The following is a 16,809-nucleotide window of genomic DNA, read 5'->3' on the forward strand; positions in this document are numbered from 1 at the left end:
GCGGGGCCAAACACCATTTTGGCCAATCAGCACCTCCTCATAGAGATGCATTAAATCAATGCATCTCTATGAGGACAATTCAGCGTTCCCATGCAGAGCGGGGAGACGCTGAAAGGCAGTGCTGCCTACTGTGCAGCACTGAGCCAGGAAGCACCTCCAGTGGCCATTTGAGGAGTGGCCACTTGAAGGTGTCCCTAGGGGCAATGTAAACACTGCCTTTTCTCTGAAAAGGCAGTGTTTGCATGAAAATGCCTGAAGGCAATGATGTACAGTGTTTACATTAAGCTGTAGTTGTTTTGGTGTCTATAGTGTCCCTTTAATGTGACAACCTCAAAATATTACAAATAATCAAATCATATTTGGAAATATGCAGGAACTCGTAATAACACATGAATATCTCCTATGGAATAACTTGCCTACTGCCATCAGACTCTCCCCTAGTCTTCAATCATTTAAGAAGGGCCTTAAAACCCATCTCTTCAGGAAAGCGTATGGCCTCCCAGAGTAATCTCTCCCTTACATACCTGTCTCTTGCTCTCTCCTATGGGACAGTGCTTTGCTCTCTCCTCCAGCTCTGCTTCACTCCTACTCATAGGCGTGCGCAGCCTGTTGCATTAGGGTGTGCACCCTAAAGCACAAACACACACGCCGCGTGTATATGTATTTTTATATATACACACACATATATATATATATATATATATATATATACATACACATAGACAAATACAAGTATACGTAGGTGCAGTGTATGTGTGATTGTGAGCTGAGCTGTGCAGTGTGTGTGATTGTGAGCGGTGCAGCGTGTAAGGGGTACAGTGTGTGTGATTGCGAGGGGTACAGTGTGGTGTAATTGTGAAGGGTGCAGTGTATGTGATTGTGAGGGGTACATTGTATGTAATTGTAAGGGGTACAGTTTGTGTAATTGTGAGGGATTCAGTGTGTGTGGGGTACAGTGTGTATGATTGTGAGGGGTGCACTGTGTGGGCGACAGGGGTTAGGAGGGGCAGCAACAGGGGTTGGGGGGGTAGAGGGACAGGAGGTGGGGGGGTGGAGGGGCAGTGACAGGAGGTAGCGGGGGTAGACGGTTAGTGACAGGGGTAAGGGGGTAGTAACAGGGGTTAGGGGTGGTAGAGGGGTAGTGACGGGTTAGGGGGATAGAGGGGTAATGACAGGGGTTGGGGATAGAGGGGTAATGACAGGGGTTGGGGTAGAGGGGCAGTGACAGGGGGTGGGGGAGTGGATGGGCAGTAACAGGGGTTAAGGGGGTTGGAGAGGCAGTGACATGGGTTAGGGGGGTAAAGGGGCAGTGACAGGGGTTAGGGGGGTAGAGTGGTGTGACAGGGGTTGGGGGGTAGAGGGGTAGTGACAGGAGTTGGGGTAGTGACAGGGGTTAGGGGGTAGAGGGGCAGTGAACGGGGTTGGGGGGTGGAGAGGCAGTGACATGGGTTAGGGGGGTAGAGGGAAAGTGACAGGGGTTAGGGGGTAGTGACAGGGGTTAGGGGGTTAGAGGGGTAGTGACAGGGGTTAGGGGGGTAGTGACAGGGGTTAGAGAGGTAGAGGGGTAGTGACAGGGGTTAGAGGGGTAGTGAAAGGGGTTAGGGGTAGTGAAAGGGGTTAGAGGGGTAGTGACATGGGTTAGGGGGGTAGTGACAGGGGTTAGGGGGTTAGTGACCGGTGTTAGGGTGTAGTGACAGGGGTTAGGGGGTTAGAGGGGTAGTGACAGGGGTTAGGGGGGTAGTGACAGGGGTTAGGGAGGTAGAGGGGTAGTGACAGGGGTTAGAGGGGTAGTAAAAGGGGTTAGGGGTAGTGAAAGGGGTTAGAGGGGTAGTGACAGGGGTTAAGGGGGTAGTGACAGGGGTTAGGGGGTTAGAGGGGTAGTGACAGGGGTTGGGGGTAGTGACAGGGGTTAGGGACAGGGGTTGGAGGGGTAATGGCAGGGGTTAGAGGGGTAGTGACAGGGGTTAGAGGGGTAGGGACAGGAGTTAGGGGGGTGGGGGGCAGTGAGTGACAGGGGTTAGGGGGTTAGAGGGCTAGGGACAGGGGTTAGGGGGGGTATGGGTGCAGAGGCAGGGTGGGGGGCAGTGAGTGACAGGGGGCAGAGGGGGGTTTAAATACCTGCCCTGGTGGTCCAGTGGGCGCCCTCTCTCTTCAGTCTGCAGCTCCACCGGGAGTGAGCTGCAGACCACATGGTGAGTCTCGCGATCTCCAGGCCGAGCGTTGCCGCGGCAACGCTCTGACAGGCTGGAGATCGCGAGATACTTCAGTCTGCAGCTCACTCCCGGCGGAGCTGCAGACTGAGGATCAGGGCAGACGGACAGGAGGGGCCTCTCACCCGGCGGCATTGTGTGCACGCCGCCGGCCCCCTCCTGTGTCGGGTCCTCGGTCATAGACCGAGGACCCGACATGTTAGTCTGCCCAAAGTTAGTGCAGCACGGAGGTGTGATTAGGGTGTGCCCAGGCACACCCGGCACACCCCGTGCGCACGCCTATGCTCCTACTTGATATTTCCTATCCTAATGTTTCTAATACCCCACCTCCTATAGACTGTAAGCTCATTTGAGCAGGGTCCTCTTCAACCTATTGTTCCTGTAAGTTTTCTTGTAATTGTCCTCTTTATTGTAAAGTGCTACAGAATCTGTTGGCGCTATATAAATGGCAATAATAATAATAATAATAATAAAATACAGTTGTGTGTATGTAAAAGGGGGCATAGGGACAGGGGCTGTTCTATGTGAAAAATCCAGCCAGCCAAAGGCACCCCTGCTCAATGATCATGCCGGCCCAATGATCATGCAAAGTCTTTAGTCGTCTTGCATGAACTGCACATTTGAGATCTCCCCAGAGTGGCCCAATGATATTAAGGTCAGGAGACTGTGATGGCCACTCCAGAACCTTTACCTTTTTCTGCTGTAACCACTGGAGGGTCAACTTGGCCTTGTGCTTAGGGTCATTGTCATGCTGGACAGTCCAAGAACGTCCCATGCGCAGCCTTCATGCAGAAGAATGCAAATTGTCTGCCAGTATTTTCTGATAACATGCTGCATTCATCTTGCTATCAATTTTCACAAGATTCGACATGCCTTAAGAGGTCACACACACCCAAAACATAATTGAGACACCTCCATGCTTCACAATGGGGATGGTATTCTTTTCACTATAGGCATTGTTGATCCCCTTCTAAACATAGCGTTTATGGTTGTGTCTATTTTGATCTCATCACGCAAAATTACAGTGTGCCAGAAGCTGTGAGGCGTATCAAGGTGTTGTCGGGCATATTGTAACCGTGATTTTTTTGTGGCATTGGAGCAGTAAAGGCTTCTTCCTGGCAACTTGACCATGCAGCTCATTTTTGTTCAAGTATCGTCATATTGTGCTCCTTGAAACAACCACACTGTCTTTTTCCAGAGCAGCCTGTATTTCTCCTGATGTTACCTGTGGGTTTTTCTTTGTATCCTGAACAATTCTTCTGGTAGTTGTGGCTGAAATCTTTCTTGGTCTACCTGACCCCGGAATTTTCCACTTCTTAATAAGTGATTGAATAATACTGACTGGCATTTTCAAAGCTTTTATAAAGTTTCATTACCTTGTTTGACAGTTCTTTTCTGTTCCTCTTCGCTCAGTATCTAGCCTGCTCAGTGCATCCATGTAAGAGCTAACAAACTCATTGACTATTTATACACAGACATTAATTGCAATTTAAAAAGCCAAGCTTATTATATGTTTGGGGTGGAAAGAAACCCAGAATTGCGCTTAAAATAATGACAACTAGGACAACAGAAGGGGGACTATCTTTTCCCAATATTTTTTTTTATACATGACACTGTCATTTTTTCCCATTTTTTTTAGATGGGGAAACAGAAACTCTAACACAAAACTTTGGTATATTAGCCAGGTTTTCCATTATTTAGACCCAATAAAGAAGCTTTTCTTTTCTTGTAATCAACTCTCTATACACACTCCTTTAAGGGCCCTGAAAGTGTTTATCCAAGATCTGAAAGTGTTTAAACAAGTGAGTCAGAGCGAGAAAGAGACCCATGACAAACATTCCTTGACACTTAGCTACCTGAGAACATCTGATGAGAACATCTCTTTAACTGGTAAATATGCTGGTTTCATTTAATTAATATAATTTAATTAAAATATTTCTAATAGCATGATATATGACTGGATAAATCACGGTCAGATTTCGATATTTAGAAATCTTAGTTAATCTAAAGAATATATAGTTATATACATTCCATTCTGCAGGTGGAATTAAGAGTAATTATATATTATTGTGATATTATCACATGTTAGCATACCGTTGTATTTATCCAGGTGTATTGATTTGCTCTAAATTAAGACAAGATATCTTTTTAGGCAAGTTAAAATTCAGCTTATAGAATTTGGTAGATTTCTCTTATTGGATGGTTTCAGGAAATGACTAATGAGCTGGTTTAAATGTTATGTTATTTAAAATTACATGAGAATAGATCTTATATGTCCAGAAAGATCTAACCAGCATTGAAAGGGTTACTCAGTTATTTAGTTAACTGCTAGCAAACGTTTTATGGCCTTTCGCTGCTGCGCTGTGTGAAAGGAGACTTTCCTTCTCTGTGAAGTCCCTCATAAATCTTGTCCTGACAATTGACTGTGTTAACCATTGGAATGTGTATTGCCATTGGATTGCATACCGTGTTATACTAAATATTCATTGATTATTATCACGCATGTTACATATTATTATAATTTAATTTGTCACAATAAATTGTATCTATTTTTATAACAAATTGTGATTTTATTTATATGGAATACATTTCACTTACATGATAACGATCTTTGGAATCTAGAGAATTGAAATAGTGGGCAATTCTCGACTGTTTACTATTATCATCCCATAAATATCCCCACAAATTGGAGGCACACTGCTGAGATCGTTTAAGTTTAAATTATATTCCATATACAATAATATTGGTGTAATTCATGCAATATTAATCTTGATATGGAAAAGAGTTTTGTATTGAGATTAAATCAGTGTATAAAATATGGCCAGCGACGCATCTGTATCAGATAAAAATAGAAAATGAATCCAGGCACTCCAAATGAATTCCAAGAAAAAGGCAGTTTATTGGAACCAGCAGCTACAAAGCGACGTTTCAACCCCTAAGGGTCTTTATCAAGAGGTCTTTTGAAAAAACTGTCTTGGCCACTCGAGAGGGAGAGTCCAGTTCAAGGTGATAGGAATGAAAACAGACATGGTTCTGTACACTGGCAGGATTCTGATGCTGATCAGAATTGTGACAGTGAACAAGAAGCTCAGAGTGATGGAAGTGAAAGTGATTGCACTGTCTACTCTGAAGGCCATGTGACTGATATGCCATCTGCACTGTTGTACGGATCTAATTCCTCTTCAGCAGCTGGATCACATAGATGTTTACCCAGACACAGGGAAAGTAAAAGAGATCGTAAATCAACGATGCCTGTTTATGAAACGCCAAAGGTTATTAAATTCCTTAGAAAGACTGTCCCACAATTTTCTAGAGGTTCAGGAAACATATCTGAACATCTGGAAAATTATGATAGAGCCATGAATTCATTGGGCATGTATGATGACATCCAGAAGAAATGGTTCATTACGTGGACCTTTGATTCAATGTGCCGTGTTTATCTAGAAAGTCTTCAAGCTATACAGTTAATGTCCTGGTCCAAGATGAAATATGAGATAATCATGGAATATGGTAAGTATAAAACCATTGCTTCTGCTAAGAAAGCACTTTATAACTTAAAGTGCCATCCAGATCTGTCAGGATCATCATTGTGCTTTGCACAATATTGTGTATTTGGGTCTGGCTGGGATCGAACCTGAGTTTCCTGCATCCCACTCAGGATCCTTACATTGGGCTCCACGCATCTTTGACTGTTTCTAGATGTTCTTGGTATCCTGTAGTCTGAGCCTGTTTGCCTGGGATTTGCACACCTGTTCCTGGTTCCATGATCATTGGCTGAGTCTTCCTATTTAAACCCCGCAAGTCTGGTTCTCGTTGTCAGATCGTGTTTCCTGTTCCGTTTGGTTTCACTGCCGTTCATCTGACTCCTGGTTTTGATCCCCTGCTCGTCTACTGTTTTGCCTGATTGCCGCCAGCCCTGACTTCTGATTCTGTTACCGACTACTCTTCTGGATTTCCCTTGTCTGTACTGCGTTCCAGGAAGCACTGGTTATTTCATCCCCAGTGCACTGTGTCACAGCCTTGGGGATTTCTGTCCTGAGTCCCCTCGGTCTGTGCCGAATTGCAAAGGGTGCCTTAACTCTGCCTGCCGGACTCCCACTCCAGGTAAGATCCCTGACAAGATCAAAGCTCCAGAGAATTTTTAATAATTCTTAAAAATGCATATTCTGTGGCCCAAAGAAAACCCAGGTATGAAAGTACAGACTTCAAAGATCTGTATTTTCATGCCATGCCAGTAAAATTACAAATGAATCTCGCAAGAGATTACAATTGTAAGTTACCATTAGAATGGCTAGTCAGTCAGTGCATGAAATTGTATACTACACACCATGCACATGACGAAAATTAGCAAAAGGTTAAGAAACCTGGTGATAAAATGGTGTCAGAGACTAAAATTCAGTTAGGTTTAGAAACCCAACAGAAAAAGAGGACCTATTCTGAGGTTTTGAAAACACCAAAACCTCAGAAACAGGAAAACACCAGAAGAAATTCTGCAAATTCCTCTGATAACTCTGAAAAATCCAATGCCAATGGGAATAAACGCCCCTGGGTTAATAAGAACCAAGGCAATTCCCAATGGAGAAGGAATCCTCAGGGAAATAGGAGAAATAGAAACAACCAATCTGCTTCCAATAACTCCCAACAGTCTCAGCCATCCCAGCCAAAATCTAATGGGCAAAGACAAAACGGCAATGGGGGAAATAATTTGCGTCGTCAGGTTGGTCAATTGACAGACCAGATGGGCAAATTAATGGAGGAAATGACAAAGATTAACCAAGTCTTTGCCAATAATCCTTTTTAAGGGACAGCTCCAATTGCAGAGCCACCTGTGCAACTGCAGCAGCAACAGGTGCCGCAGCAAATATATCTACTGTGACTAAACAGGCTAGGTTGTCAGTAGATGTAATACCTAACCCTGTTTCCTTTCCAGGTACTCACAGTCAAATAAACAATAGTTGTGATAGGATACCTATTGCCTACCCCGTCACTTCACGTCCGTGTGAAGGAGGCGCAACGTGTTCCTCTGTTTTTTGATTTCAGCCAAAGGCTAAAGTAGCCCCAGCAACCACTAGTTTCCAGGATCCAGACCTGAAAGGGTTAACTGATGAGATGCCGACCACTAGTTCCCTCTTGACAGTTCAAGATATTCCTAAAAATGATGGGCCTGTGGGTAAGACTGAGCATTGATCAGTACAGGTAGAAACTACTGCTGTGACCGGTAATGTATGGAAAACAAGTAAGATGTTGACACATTCTAAATTCTTATGTGAATAAGAAGAACATGAAGGAAGGTACTACATGTCTGTAGAAATACAGAATTCGCTACCCCAGCCTTTCAAAGGTTTAATACCGCGCTGCGTCTAGCGGGGGGGGGGGGGGGGGGGGGGGGTAGAGCGATATAACCAGTCTATCGTTAATATTCTGAAGAAGTATGTTAAAGAGTCTGGTAAAGACTGGGACATTAAATTGCCCCTAGTTTTAATGGCGATTAGAGCTACACCTAGTACACCTACACGCATCAGTATATCGAAGATTTGCGCAACCATTTAAAGCATGCGTTTGCTTTTGCCCAAAAGAATCTAGAAAAAGCAGAGACAGGGGTTAAAACTTATTACTATTTAAAAACCACGAAAAAGGAATATGAGATCACAGATCAAGTCTATCTGTATAACTTTGCGCGAAATCAAGTTAAGGAAAATACATTTTTACCTTCTTGGAAAGGGCCATATGTCATCATTGACAAAATTTCCCCAGTAGCGTACAAAATAAAAATTCCTAAGGATGGTGATTTTATTGAAAAGTGGGTTCACATTAACCAGTTGCGTGCTTGTATATAGGTGTGGATTCGGACGCAGAAGGGTGACTAACGACTAACCTGGATGAATGCTTGAGTCACGTGGTATCGTATGATGTGAAATGTTGTGATGTGCCATGATCTCATGTACGTTCATGTCAATAACCATTTCTTTGCCATCCAATAACTACATTTTCTAAGCAGGTTACTAGCTTGTTTAACTGCTATAGGCATATTGCTGAGGAGTCAGTAATAAATGTAGTGAGGGATGAAGTTATAAAAATAATATCATTAGAGAGAATACATATGTTGATGAATCGTAAGAATGCGTTGTCCTAGGCCAAGTGATGTCTCACTGTTATAAGTTTGTATGCTTAACAAACCTTGAATCATTAGTAGATAGGTCTGAAACGAGTTCCTGATCCGTGACTGTCGAAAGATGTACAAGAAGGATGTGGCGTGTTTCTGGATCGTACTGCTCCTGTGCCAAGAGCTACGGACTGACCCGATCGCAGAGATGGGACCATCCTCCGGCATCCTGATTCAAGAGACACCAGGGTTCATCTTGACAGAGAAGAGGATCCTGACCCGACGTGTGTTTGTCAGCTTGGACCCCAAGATTTTCATCGAGAAGGCATACAACATTTCATCGATGCAGCTTCCTGAGTTACAGACTTGGTACCAGATGCACCTCCAAAGAGCACAGGACTGTGTGTGAAACATCTTGGAGCAAGCCCGGAAACCATTTGTATCCAGTACTATTTCGATGAGCAACTGACCCAAAAGGTTCTTCACCGCCATAAGTGTTGCATAAGTTTGTGCCACTGTCGGTGCAGTTGTCGCGACTGGAATGTCTGCAGCCAACTCTATTACTGTCCAAAAGCTGGATATGGAAATCTATGCGCTAAAGCAACAGATTAATGATATTCATCAGGTGATAAACCAGCAAAGAACACTTCTCCAAGACGTGTTAACTATTGTGCAAGACACAGTTGTTACAACAAATTTGCATTCGGAGTTAATTGTCAAATCCACTGAGTTGCACCAAAGTCATGACTTATTTAAGCATGAACATCTATTTCTGCATGACCAAATATTGTTCCACACACTTGCTTTTCTTGACGAAGTGCAAACTGGAATGATTGAATTGGCAGGGGGACGCATACCTCTGTATTCTGTATCTAAGGATATTGTTCATGCGATGCTTGCCAGTGTGGATGGAGAGACAATTGAACCTATGCAATTAAATCTGGCCTTTGAGATGGGGAGCGCTATACCTCTCTTAATTGATCCGGAACGCATGGAGATTTACTTTTTATTGGCCATACTATATGTAACAATTTACAATGATAATAATGATATTACGGTTGATTGTACTAAGTGTAAAGTTTAAAACTCTTACAGGTACAAAAATATACAAAAATGTTCATCCACGCACAGGCCTATGTCAGTAGACATGATGTGAGTGCACAATATGTCTGGTAAATTCTATAGTGCTTATTCATAGACTAAATTAATCATTGCTATGATATTCACTAAAGGGGGTTATGTCAGGATATTTATATCGGCAGACATTTTGTGTGAAGATAGAAATTTAAAGTGTATATTGCCTGAGTCACTCAGAACAGAACGGACTACATTTTGGATCTCCAGGCTAACAAAGACACATAATTTCTTCTTGCTTTCTGTAACACTAACCACTAGCCTGAGCTAAGGAATGCATTATATAAACAAGCCAAGTGATAAGCAATAAAGCAGGGGGATTGAATGCTCTGTTTAAATGTTAATAGAATAGAAATAATTTTAAACACAGGCACTAGTGACAGAGAAGACTAAGTAATTAATTTTACTTTCTAAATTTTACAAGGTCCCATTGTAAGTAAGGGGTGAAATTGAGTTTAGAACTGTAAATTTTAGAAATTACATGAGAATAGGATATTATATGCCTTGGAGGATCTAGCCAACATTGAAAGGGTTACTCAGTTGATCTAACTGTTAGCCAAGGTTTTACGACTTTTCGCTGGGCTGTGTGAAGTTTAGCTTTCTGTCTGTGAAGTACCCCATAAATCTTGTCTTGACAGTTGATGCTGTAGCTTTGTACTGTGTATAGCCATTGTATTGCATACTTATGTTATACTAAATATTCACTGATTATTATCATGCATGCTGCCTAATATTATTATTTTATTTGTCACAATAAATGATATCTATTTTTATAACAAATTGTGATTTTATTTGTATGGAATACATTTCACTTACATGATAACGATCTCTAAGATCTAAGAGAATTGAAATAGTGGGCAATTCTCAACTGTTTAATATTATCATCCCATAAATATCCCCACAAAGGAAACCACAACAGAGCACTGAACAGCTGCAGGTTCGGGTTTAAATAACCCTGTAAAACCTGCTATTTGCTAAATTGGATCGCATGACCCCAGAATGTGCATGCAAGGCAAATACATGACGGTGCATGCACGTTCACGTCACTAGTGCAGCGGCCGGCATCCTTCCCAACGCTGGACCCGGCTGCTGTCATAGGAGCTGTGTGGAGGGAGAGGTGCTGGAGGCAAGGTGAGTAACCTCTCCTTCCTTTAGTGTGACCGCACCGATCAGATGCAGTCACATCTCGGTGACGATCGGGCACCGTGACAGCGTGACCACACTGATCAGCTGCGGTCACACTGAGGTGCCGATCGGACACAGAGACACTGCCCTAGACATGCAAGTTAGAATTCAAAGTGATTACACTTGGTCTCAATGACCCCTAACGCTATGCTGACCCAACCCAAGAAACAGCTGGTGAGAGAACCGTCCATAGCCCACTTGTTCACCGTGAAGCAAAACCAGTCGGCAGCAAAAGATGGCGGAGAAGCCGACACCTGCAGCCTCACACCGGGCATCCAGAATAAGATAAAAAAAATTATAGACAACCTCCTTCGATACTTCCACCATACTTAAATATATGGATGTGTTGAAAACATACCTTGCCCAGGAAATAGATCAAAGTGCCAGAGAAGTTAAGGCCAAGAGTCTAGCATTGGGTCAAAGAACAGTGGAACTTGAGGGATGGGTAGAAGAGGTGATGGAGGCCTAAATAAATCGGTGGATCATATTGACATTATTAATACAAGATGGAAGCTGAAAATATTATTGAAGATCTATCAAATCGCACCAGGCAAAATAATTGTAAGAGTAATGGGCCTACCTGAACAGTCAAGAGAGGGATAGCATAACACTGACAGATTATTTTAATCAAACAAATATGTTTGAATGACTATCTGTTCCTGTCCAAATCTGAGATGATTAAATTGCGTATACGCAGAAGTAAATTCACACTGACACATGCAGTTCAGGTTAAAATAACTTCAGAAAATTTAATGGCATCTGGAGAAAAAGCGGGCTCGCAGACCCTTATAAGAGCAAAATTACATCATCATTGAATATCAAGATAACAACAAATAAACATCATTAATTGGTCTATGTATTAAGTGGTAAGTTAAATGCCCTCCCATCTGTATTAGTAATTGGCTTAGGGGTTTGAGTGGCTAGTGGGGCATCCTCCCATCATGGGATGTCGTCATTTCTGACAAGGATGAGACTGAGATTCAGTCGCCATTGTTGATTAGCACGAGGCTCACTCGATGGGAGGGGGAATCTGGCAGCCAGCCATTTTGAGTACTTGGCACCGTTTTAGCTTCAAGGTTACTTTCTCAGACTTTTTAGACATTTCATTAGCATGGGCTAGCTATGGTATACTTTGTTACATATTACAGGAACTTGATAATTCCGGTGTTAGTCATATCCTTCTAGAAAATACATACAATACATTCTCTTTCTAATATTCTAAATGCTGTTAGGAAAATCTGTCATATAATGAAGTTAAATGGAGTTAGTGCAAAAATTTAATAAAGGTTTAATAAAGGTTTTTAATAATTCTACATCAGTCCCCCCTATGAAATGTTAGATTCTAAAAAGATAAACTTTATTTGTTAGTTCCAGAAGACATGTTAGCCCAAAGGCACAAAACCCTATGAAGTAACGGTTCTTAAAGTCTTCTTAGTTCTTCAGAGGGACATCATAAAATAGACAAGCTTACATTACCATATGGACCTGTGTTATCTGGAGTATAGGCACAACAAGTCATGGTGACAGGTAGTAATTTACATACACCCCCCTTCTCAGCTAGAATCATATCTAAGGCCATTCTGTTCTGGAAGGTCATCTGAGATGTGGCCTACAGCTGTTCGGCCAAGCCCTGGAGGGCATCTCTGGTGTAGTTGACAAAACGTTGTTGGTTGCAATAGATATAATAAATGCAAATCAAAATATTATTATTAGCAGTGACGGTTGGGAAAATGGACTCAAACTTTTCTTTAACTGCAAAATCTGGTACCCCCCTTGGCACACCTATGGCATCAATATATATATATATGTGTCAAACTTCCCTTTAGAGGGGTGCTCCTCTTTGTGTTCTGAAGCATGAATGTGGTGTGTCAAGACTACCTTGTCATGTATTATGTGTATGGACATAATAACCTTGGCTAGGGCACATTTACTTATTCATCATAGTATTAAACCTGTCCCACGCTACATCAGTGTAGGTGCACTCGGATCATTTAGTCAAAATTAATATCACCACAAACTCAGGATGGTCAGATAATCCTGAAGAAGCTTGGCGTTTGAATCTCTTTAGCTTCACGAGGTCTCCTTTTGGGGTCCTCGGCTTTCCATCGATGGCAGGTGGTCAGGCATTATTATGGCCATCAAACACCTACTTGTTGGTATCTTTTTGTTTTCTAACAAGTAATTTTTCCTTTAGAGTCAAAGGTTTGTCAAAATCAACAAATGTTACTTCCCATGTTGCAGAGAGAGTCTTGAATCTGGAACAGTGAATCCACTGAGTGATCTCTGCAACTTTCACAATGCACTATTGGGTATATGGTCTTGGTTGTCACATTGATGACCGGCTAGGCTTCTGGCCATCCTGACAAAATGTCTATTATAACTAGTGCATATTTGACCCGGCAGCTCTTTGGCACCTGGATATAGTCACTTGGATTCTTGTAAGGGATAGTGAGAGTTAGCTAGGTGCTTAGGATTCTCCTCCTCTTCTGCCGGAGCTGTCCTTGGCACAAATGACACAGGATCGTCAGTAACTTGATGATTAGAGGAGTAAATCTAGGTGCTTCAGAGTATTTAGAGATCAAAGAGTTCATGAGGGTCTTGGATAGGTATAAAAATCCATGGGCCCACTGTCCAGTACATGTTTTTGGGTAAACAGAACTTGAGAGTGTTGGAGTACAGCCCGTCTTCAAGGGTTGCCCCTTTCTGTTTTCCAGCTTTGTATTTCTTCAGGGTCAGCAGCTGCTTGTCATTCTTCAGAAGCTTGAGATCTGTGGATAGGATCTACATGGTGATTGTAGAAGTTTCTTCAGCGGACATCCTTCTGTCCACTTCCCTTGGTGCACTTGTGGCTTGGTTGGCAGCTTGGTCAGCTGAGTGGTGCTTCTTATCTTCCAGATTGATCCAAAATCATGTGCCGCACCCAGGGCATATTTTGAGTCAGTGTAGGTATTGGCATGTCTTCCTTCAGGCATTTTGTATGCCACTGAGAAGGCTGTCAATTCAGCGTCTTGAGCAGATGTGGGTGAGGAAAGTGAAGATGCTTGACGTACCTGATCTTCTGTAGCAACAGCAAATCCAGTATGGTACCTTTCCTCTTTATCCGCAAACAGAGTGGAGTCAGGATCTGGTAAAGCTACTGCATGCCTTGTTGAGAGGTGTCCTGTTTCTTCTTTCATCTGTTCAAAGCAACCATGAGGAGCAGTAGAAGAGGTTTCCTAACCTATTTCTGTGTGAGATTGGGGGTATTTGTCTTTCTATTTACAGTTCTCTTGCTGACCCCCCTCTGTAGAGAGCTGATATTGATCTTTAGTGTTTCATGTTTTTTGTTCTAATGAGTCAGGTTCCTTTCATGAGATTTCTGGGGACTTAGTGTAGAAAACATGAGGGACAGCCACCTCCCAGTGATGATACAGGTGTCTTACTTCCATGGGTATCTGGGTAGTGTGGTATTCCCCCCTGGGAAGTGGCGGAAGAGTGGCCAGAGCAACTTTTCATCAAAATATAATGTTGTCAGGTAGTGGCAGAGTTGTCTATGGGCAGAGGAAATTGGTAAGGAATAAGAAGGGAGGAAGCATATAAAGGATATAGATATGGTGGTGGGGAGATGGAGGAATGAGTAGTGGATGGAGCGAGAGGGGGAGAAGGTGGAGTAGGAAGGACAGGAGAAGTAGGAAGAGGAGAAGGTGGAGTAGGAGGAGGAGAAGGTGGAGTAGAGGGAGGAGTAGGAGGAGGGGAAGAGGACAAGGTGGAGTAGAGAGAGGAGTAGGAGGAGGAGAAGGTGGAGTAGAGGGAGGAGTAGGAGTAGGAGGGAGGAGTAAGAGCAGGAGGAAGGAGTAGGAGGAGGAGAAGGTGGAGTAGAGAGAGGAGTAGGAGGAGGAGTAGAGGAGAAGGAGGAGGAGAGAGGAGTAGGAGGAGGAGAAGGTGGAGTAGAGGGAGGAGTAGGAGGAGGAGGAAGGAGTAGGAGGAGGAGAAGGTGGAGTAGAGAGAGGAGTAGGAGGCGGAGTAGAGGAGAAGGAGGAGGAGAGAGGAGTAGGAGGAGGAGAAGGTGGAGTAGAGGGAGGAGTAGGAGGAGTAGAGGGAGGAGTAGGAGGAGAAGGTGGAGTAGAGGGAGGAGTAGGAGGAGGAGGGGGGAGTAAGAGCAGGAGGAAGGAGTAGGAGGAGGAGAAGGTGGAGTAGAGAGAGTAGTAGGAGGAGGAGTAGAGGAGAAGGAGGAGGAGAGGGTGGAGTAGAGGGAGGAGTAGGAGGAGAAAGTGGAGTAGAGGGGACTGTAGATGAAGGGGAGGGATCGGTGGAAGAAGTAAGCGGGGGTGGGCAGGTAAGGGAGCAGACAGGTGATGTAGCAGTGGAGGATACATCAGAAATCAAGACTAGGTAGAAATCAGGAGGCAGGTAGGATTCTCTTCCGCTATGGAGGCTGCAAATAGCCCATGTACAATAACTATTAACTGACCCTATGCTTTCCCTAGAGAAAAATAATAAAAGGCTAACATGCTCATCTTGTCTGCACAGGCCTCGAACGCTTCACTCCGTGGGTGTCCCGCAGTGGCTAACCCACTACATCTCCCACACCAGACTTGTGCCCGTGGAGACAGACGCTATCCCTGACTCTCGTTCTTTATTTTATTTATTTATATCTAACTTCTCAAAATGTAATTCTTACTTATATCACAAATATACATTATCACAATTTTATGTCTCGCAAATGGGATAAAACTTATTCTACTCTTCACTGATAATGTATTAAAACATACAAAATAGACAAATAACATTGTCTTCTGCGAAATAAATGAGAAAGATAATGGAGATTTTGTTAAGCTTTATAAACAGCTATACATTAATTCACCTTTCTTGTTTTCCAGTTTCTGGCTGTTAATGACAATGTACAATGTAATAGAGCATCAGGAAATGCTAGCAGAATGCTTGGTTGCATAGGGAGAGGTATTAGCAGTAGAAGGAGGGAAATGCTCATGCCATTGTACAGAACACTGGTGAGACCTCACTTGGAGTACTGTATACAGTACTGGAGACCATATCCTCAGAAGGATATGGATACCTTAGAGAGAGATCAAAGAAGGGCTACTAAACTGGTTCACGGATTGTAGGATAAAACTTACCAGGAAAGGTTAAAGGATCTTAACATGTATAGCTTGGTGGAAAGACGAGACAGGGGAAATATGATAAAGGCATTTAAATACATAAAAGGAAACAACACAGTAAAAGTGGAGACTATATTTAAAAGAAGAAAAACTACCACAACAAGGGGACATAGTCTTAAAATAGAGGGACAAAGGTTTAAAAAATAATATCAGGAAGTATTACTTTACTGAGAGGGTAGTGGATGCATGAAATAGCCTTCCAACTGGAGTGGTAGAGGTTAACACAGTAAAAGTGTTTAAGCATGCGTGGGATAGGCATAAGGCTATCCTAACTATAAGATAATGCCAGGGACTAATGAAAGTATTTATAATACGGGGCAGACTAGATGGGCCGAATGGTTCCCATCTGCCGTCACATTCCATGTTTCTATGTAAAGCACTTGCTGCTAGTAACAGATCTAGAATCAATACCCTATAATGCCCAAAGTCTCAACTTCTATGCATGTGCAATAATAAAATATCTGGGCTTACAACAAAAATTATGTTAGTCAGTCTTTAATCTTGGAGGCAAACATTATCAAATGAAGACAGATTGGAACACACTCCCACCTAATCCATTTGTTAATAGTTAGGCTTGTAATGTTTACTGGTTCCTTTTCAATTAGATGAAAACATTTTGAAACCAATCCTTAATTGTATTACCATTTGTTCAAGAAATCTTTGTTTATTAGAAATTTCTTTTAGTAAATATTCTTTAAAATAACCCTTCTTCCAGCATGTTATCAATATTTTTTTTTGTACACAAAGTTAAAACACATTTGTTACTTACACGTGAATCGATATATATATATATATATATATTCTATCTACATATTAACCATCACTTGTCACAGACACTTTTCTGATATAGGGAAACTAACAGCAGGATTATTTTAGCAATTGTAACTTTCTTGTTCATAATATGTGGGAATTAAGGAAAACAGCATGTCTTAAGATAGGATGAGCATGATAGGAGTAGGTCTCGTCAGCCATGGCCAGAAATGACACGATATATGGGCGGGAATGACCTCACTAATATGGT

Source organism: Pelobates fuscus, chromosome 12 (genome assembly GCF_036172605.1).
Source record: "Pelobates fuscus isolate aPelFus1 chromosome 12, aPelFus1.pri, whole genome shotgun sequence".
Classification (NCBI taxonomy): domain Eukaryota; kingdom Metazoa; phylum Chordata; class Amphibia; order Anura; family Pelobatidae; genus Pelobates; species Pelobates fuscus.